The sequence below is a fragment of the Mesoplodon mirus genome, assembly GCF_964341445.2.
Source record: "Mesoplodon mirus genome assembly, chromosome: 10".
NCBI lineage: Eukaryota > Metazoa > Chordata > Mammalia > Artiodactyla > Ziphiidae > Mesoplodon > Mesoplodon mirus.
In genome coordinates, this window is record NC_138986.1 from 13,690,651 (window position 1) to 13,696,357 (window position 5,707).

At 40.6% G+C, this 5,707-nt stretch overlaps 1 pseudogene across 1 annotated transcript; it reads right to left on the bottom strand.

Moving 5' to 3' along the window:
- Positions 1–460: 460 nt before the first annotated feature.
- On the bottom strand, positions 461–1,931 carry LOC309811163 (mitotic checkpoint protein BUB3-like; annotated as a pseudogene). Its single transcript has 2 exons — positions 1,916–1,931; positions 461–1,603 (listed from the first exon to the last, which is right to left on the bottom strand). The product of its transcript is annotated as a mitotic checkpoint protein BUB3-like (transcript).
- Positions 1,932–5,707: the final 3,776 nt, after the last annotated feature.

Below are 5,707 nucleotides of genomic sequence, written 5' to 3' on the forward strand. Positions count from 1 at the left end.
ATTGTATCACATTGCAAAGAAGGAGGAAAAAAAGATAGAATAAAGAAAAAGATGAAAAACAGTTTTTAGATGAACTGTTATATCCCTTTATATTCAATTTCTTTCAAAGCAAGCAATTAATCAAATATTTGAGTCTGATTTATATTTTAAAGTATTATAAGGCTTTAGAAAATTTAGAAAAAAAAACAGAAAAGGTAATAAAAATTTTGCTAATACACATGTTGCAAAATCTCAGTTGCCAAAACATTTTTTTCAGCTACAAAACATTTTAAAAATTATTATTGAAACTTTCAGATATATAGAAGAGTTGAGAAAATGGTATCATGAACACTCCTTTATGTATCCATCTCCTAGATTTTAAAATTTTGCCATATTTGCTTCTTTTAGTTTTCTTCTGTCAAATTATTTTAGAGTAAATAGCAAATACAAAAGACACAAAGAACCCTCATTCTACACAAAGTCAGTATGAAAAGGCACACAGACGAGGTTTTTGTAAGAAAGAAAACAGAGAAATCCATAGTAAATGTAACAACAATGGCTCTGACACATCCAGGGGGTAATGATTCTGCTTCCGACAAATCCTATGATTTGTAGGAAGCAGAAAAGCTTTCCATAGAGAAACTACTTGCAGGAGATGATTAGGTGGACTTTGTTTTTTTTTTTCTGCATCTGTCACTTGGCAAATGAGAAGATGCCATCTTCAGGGTGTCCCATGTCATCCGTTTTATACATATATAATGATGTTATTGCAAGTGTAGTCCCATCATTACTGAAGACAAGTGATGTGATGCTGGTGGGGTATCTACAGAACCAGCACCATCGCTTCTGGTTAACTGGACCCCAAATATTTACAAATCCATCAGAACCACCCATAGCAAATGTACCATAGATGTTGTTAAAAGAAATGGCATTGGTAGGATAAATCTGCTCAATATTATTTTCTTTGACACTTGAAGACATGCTTCTTCTGTACCTCAGGGCTTGGGAGCAAGTACTCAACTGCCACTTGGCCTTCAACTGAGCTTAATACATAACTGCTTGTTTGAAAATGTTCAAAGGCAGCGAGCCTGGTACTTCAAGTTGGACATCCGGCACTGCTGCATGTAACCCATGTTCTGTAATTCCCACACTAACACTTTACTGCCCACCTTGTCCACAATCAGCTGATCTCCAGACAGAGAGGGTGTTACTCACAGACAGAAGGTCCCAGCATTACAAGGAGTTCTGGGATGCTGCAATTTAACTGTCTGATCCCAAGGCCCAGTAACTACCACATTCACTTCTGGACAGTATTCAACACATCTCGTAGGGGCATCATGGGTTCCAGCCAGATCTCCCTGATCAGTGTTGGAATCATGTGTTTTCAGTCGAGGGTTTGATCCCCCACTCCAGGCATGTGTTGGACCATTGAACGCACATCCAAGAGAGTGCTGGGTGCTGGTACTTGAGCTGAATGGCCAGCCCATGGTAGAGATGCACCGCCACATCTCAGGAGGAGACTAGCAGGAACTAGGAGGTGTTGGGGCTGATTTTCACCAAGGAGACATAATCCTCAGTGGGTGGTTCAGCTTGAACTCATTAGAGCCGAACGTATTGGGCACCACTCAGAAGTATCTTCACCACCTCCTCTTCGCTTCCCTCAGATGTTACAATATCTCACTTCTGTATATTTTAGTGTGCACCCCTGAAAAGTAAACATCTATTTCTACATGATCACAGTGACATTTTCACACCTGACAAAATTTATAATAATCTCCTAATGTCACCTAATACTTAGTCTATATTTAAATTTCCCAGGTATCCTTCCCCCTGTAAAAAAAAACCTTTTATAACTGCCCAAAATTCTTAACCTTAGAATATATAAGGTAAGCATACTCGAAGTTCCTCGTCACCCCTGCTTAGCCATTTTGTTTACCTCTAAATGCCAACATGCCTGGGTATTTCTAAATGCTTAAGAAAAATAAAGTGATGGAATTGGTCATATTGTGATCCCATTCAGCAGCAAGAAATAACTCTAGACTCTTTAAGTCACTAATAAAAATTATCCTCCAGGAAAATTTCAACTTTCAATATTACTAGAGTCATTTATTATGAATTATGCAAAGGTTCTATTAATAAAAACCATTATGCACTGATTTTCAAATACAGGTTCGTTATGTCAAAAATCTTACTTATTTATAATATGTATAACTTTGAAATAAAGAGAAACTTCCCGGTCAGTTCTTTTAACAATGCTAAACATCGTCACCCTTTTAACATTTGACTATGCTCTCTGCCTCCCTTTTATTTTATTTTATATTTTTGGCCACCCTGCATGATGTGTGGAATTCCAGTTCCCCAATCTAGGACTGAACCCAGGCCATGACAGTGAAAGCCCGGAATCCTAACCACTAGGCCACCAGGGAACCCCTCCCCCGCCTTTTAAAAAACTAGATTCCATCCTAATAATTTACACTATTATTTGTATATTTTCTATTCCTACTGAATGCAGTCTTACACTTTTATATGCTTTAAAAACACATATAAATTTCTTTTAAAAAATTTCTTTCAGAAGCATTATCTCATAAGCATTGCCTAATTTTATAATGCATCTGTAGATCAGGGATCTGGCCTATGTTGTTTTATTTTTAAAAACAAATTTCCAGTAAATGCAGTTTTCAGTTTACACTTATGAAGTCAAAATGTCAAGATGACTCAGAAACAATACGTTAAATTGCAAGTGAACTTTACAGATTTGATTTGGTAAAGATAGCACAAGATTCAATGAGACCAGACCCTGCGTCTACAATACGCCTGAGTGAGCATCAGAGAACATTCAGGAAGATAACGTCAAAGGCCAGACCCACACCATTTATGCAAATACTTTGGGGTGGAATTAACCTAATAGAATGAAACATTTTCCTCAAAAAAAAATGTCAGAGCATGTGGGAAATGTTGCTAGAGTGTCTCCTCTGATGAGAATTTCAGTGTGGAAAAAACTATGGAAAAACACACACTTAGAGGTAGAGCCGAGGACAAAAAGTCCCTGCACACAAGTCTCATCACCTATTTCTACCACCTATGGCTGTATTTCCCTCCAGTGAGGTGAATGGAAGTGTCTAAACATAAAGATTGGGACTTCCCTGGTGGCGTAGTGGTTAAGAATCTGCCTGCCAATGCAGGGGACATGGGTAGATCCCACATGCCGTGGAGCAACTAAGCCTGCAAGCCACAACTACTGAAGCCCATGTGCAGAGCCTGTGCTCCACCACAAGAGAAGCCACCGCAACAAGAAGCCTGCGCACCCCAACGAAGAGTAGCCCCTGCAATCCGCAACAAGAGAAAGCCTGAGCAACACTGCCAAAGACCAATGAATAAAATAAATAAATTTTAAAAAAACAAAAACAGAGATTGAAATTATCTCAAGCAACACCTTTGATCTTGATGTTTATCACACATGAGCATCTCTTCACTCCAAGACCTTTGGGGAAGGGATCTGAACTATAAAATTCTACACTTGTCCAGAAGAAATAGGTTAAATGAAACTGTGGAATTAACAGGAGACTTGGAGGCCTGAAAGGCTTGGGAAAATGGTCCAGATTCTGAAACTGAGATACAATGTAGCAGTCTTTTAGCCAACAGTAGGCATTTCACACCCTGTTTTAACTCACAAGAGATTCATGGTGGAGGAGGGCTATGCCATTAAAGTCAGCCAGCTACTCCCAAAGGATGGTTAACTCTCACCTATTATATCATATCATAAGAAAAGCAGAGCCAGGGGGAATCACTACAGTATATCTCTGTTTCTAATTTTTAGAACCTATGCACTTTATGCCAGTAGATTTTTACAGCACGATTGTCTAAATTCCAAGATAAGCCGAAGCACTTCTGGAGTGATGGAATGAGGACCTCTGAAAACTTTCTTCATCATAAAATCAGTGAGGACATTGGCCAAAATTATGAGCTTTTTCGGTACTCTGGAAATTAACCAAAGACTTGCAACAACCCAAGGGGAATTTATTCAAAAAAAACAACACAGTCTTGGTAAGAACAGGGAGCTACGTGGCATTTTTAACTTGCCTGTTCCCAGCTCCTTCTTGCCAGTTCCATCGTAGCTTGAAAATCAGCAGCCTTGCAACCACAGTACCGATGAAAACCAACAGCCTAAGAGTCACTGGAGGAGTCAAAGTAGGTTTTGTCAAAGAAGAAACAGAGCTGGACTGTAAAGTGGTAAGAACAGATTTTATTCAGAAAAACTATGAACATAGGGGAAAAGCGACCTCAGTATAGAGAACTGGGCTCAATTCTGAATATAATAAGGAAAATTCACAATTTACAGTCAGGGAGAAAGGTGGGGGTCAGTGGATGGAAAATTGCTAAGAGGAAACATCACAGTGAAGAGGGGATTCTGGCTAAATTGACCTAACGAGGTTCTTACCAAAGGCAGGCCAGGGTGACCAGACATCACCTGGGGGATGGTAGAGGAGGGGGAACCCAATTAGATGCCAAGAGTGATCAGATATGGAGAATGGAGGAATATGGCTAAACTGACTTCGTAGGTTTCTTGCTAAATTTGAACAATGCAGAGATGAAAATGGAAGCTCAAAAGTCAAAGTCTAGGGCTTCCCTGGTGGCGCAGTGGTTGAGAGTCCACCTGCTGATGCAGGGGACACGGGTTCGAGCCCCAGTCCGGGAAGATCTCACATGCCGCGGAGCGGCTGGGCCCCTAAGCCACTGAGCCTGCGTGTCTGGAGCCTGTGCTCCACAATGGGAGAGGCCACAACAGTGAGAGGCCCGCGTACCGCAAAAAAAAAAAAAAAAAAGTCAAAGTCTAGTTGAGAAGAGAGTTGAGGGGAGCCTGAGTAGAATTTCAGCAAGGACAGAATCTTTGTCAGTTTAGAGTTCCTGTGAAAGCCCCATGCTCACAGAAGAATCACAGTTTGACCTGACTGGCAGCTAGCTCCCTGAAAACCCCATTTATAGGGCATGCCTTCATATTGCCTCATTCAGAGCTCACTCAACTCTAACACTAACTCTAAACCTAACCACTGTCCAGCACTTTGCTTTAATTAGGGACAACTCTGAAGGACCATGCTATATCTCCACAGGACTGGCTGAGACCTCTACTGGAAAAGCCACTCATTTTCCTTCTGCCAAGTCCTGCTTCCCTTGCTCATTTATAGATATTCTTCCTGAGACTGCCCTGCCCACCCCCATCTATATTTTTCACACAAATCACTGTTTCAGCGTCTGTTTCCAAAGATCTCAATTTAAGATGGAAGTATTGTTAGTACCAGAGAGAGAAGGGGTATGTGAAACGAGATCATTAAGAAGGAAAGAGGGAATGAAACTAAAAGCACTAGTGGAATACTGATTGAAAGAGAGGCGTTTTCTCCATCTTGATAAACAAGGTGGTAAGCATAGGGCAGGTGGGACATAGTGGCTGAGAGTTACCATAAGATCGTGTCGAACGGAAGAATAGTTTCCCTAAGAAAATTAAGTAAGCAAAAATGGACAGGTGTGCTAAACCAGCAAATGAAATGCTTGTCCACTACAAGTGGAACTCGGGAGCACAAAATAAATCTCAGAAAAGGCTGGAAACCAGAGAGCTAGGTAACTGGGGAAAGCAGGGAAGATTCTTTCTTTCTCTGTCTTCCCACTCGTCATCTTTCTCTGGCAATCTGCTTCTCTTTCTCTCCTCCTGCTTTGTTTATTCACCCTGGCTAAA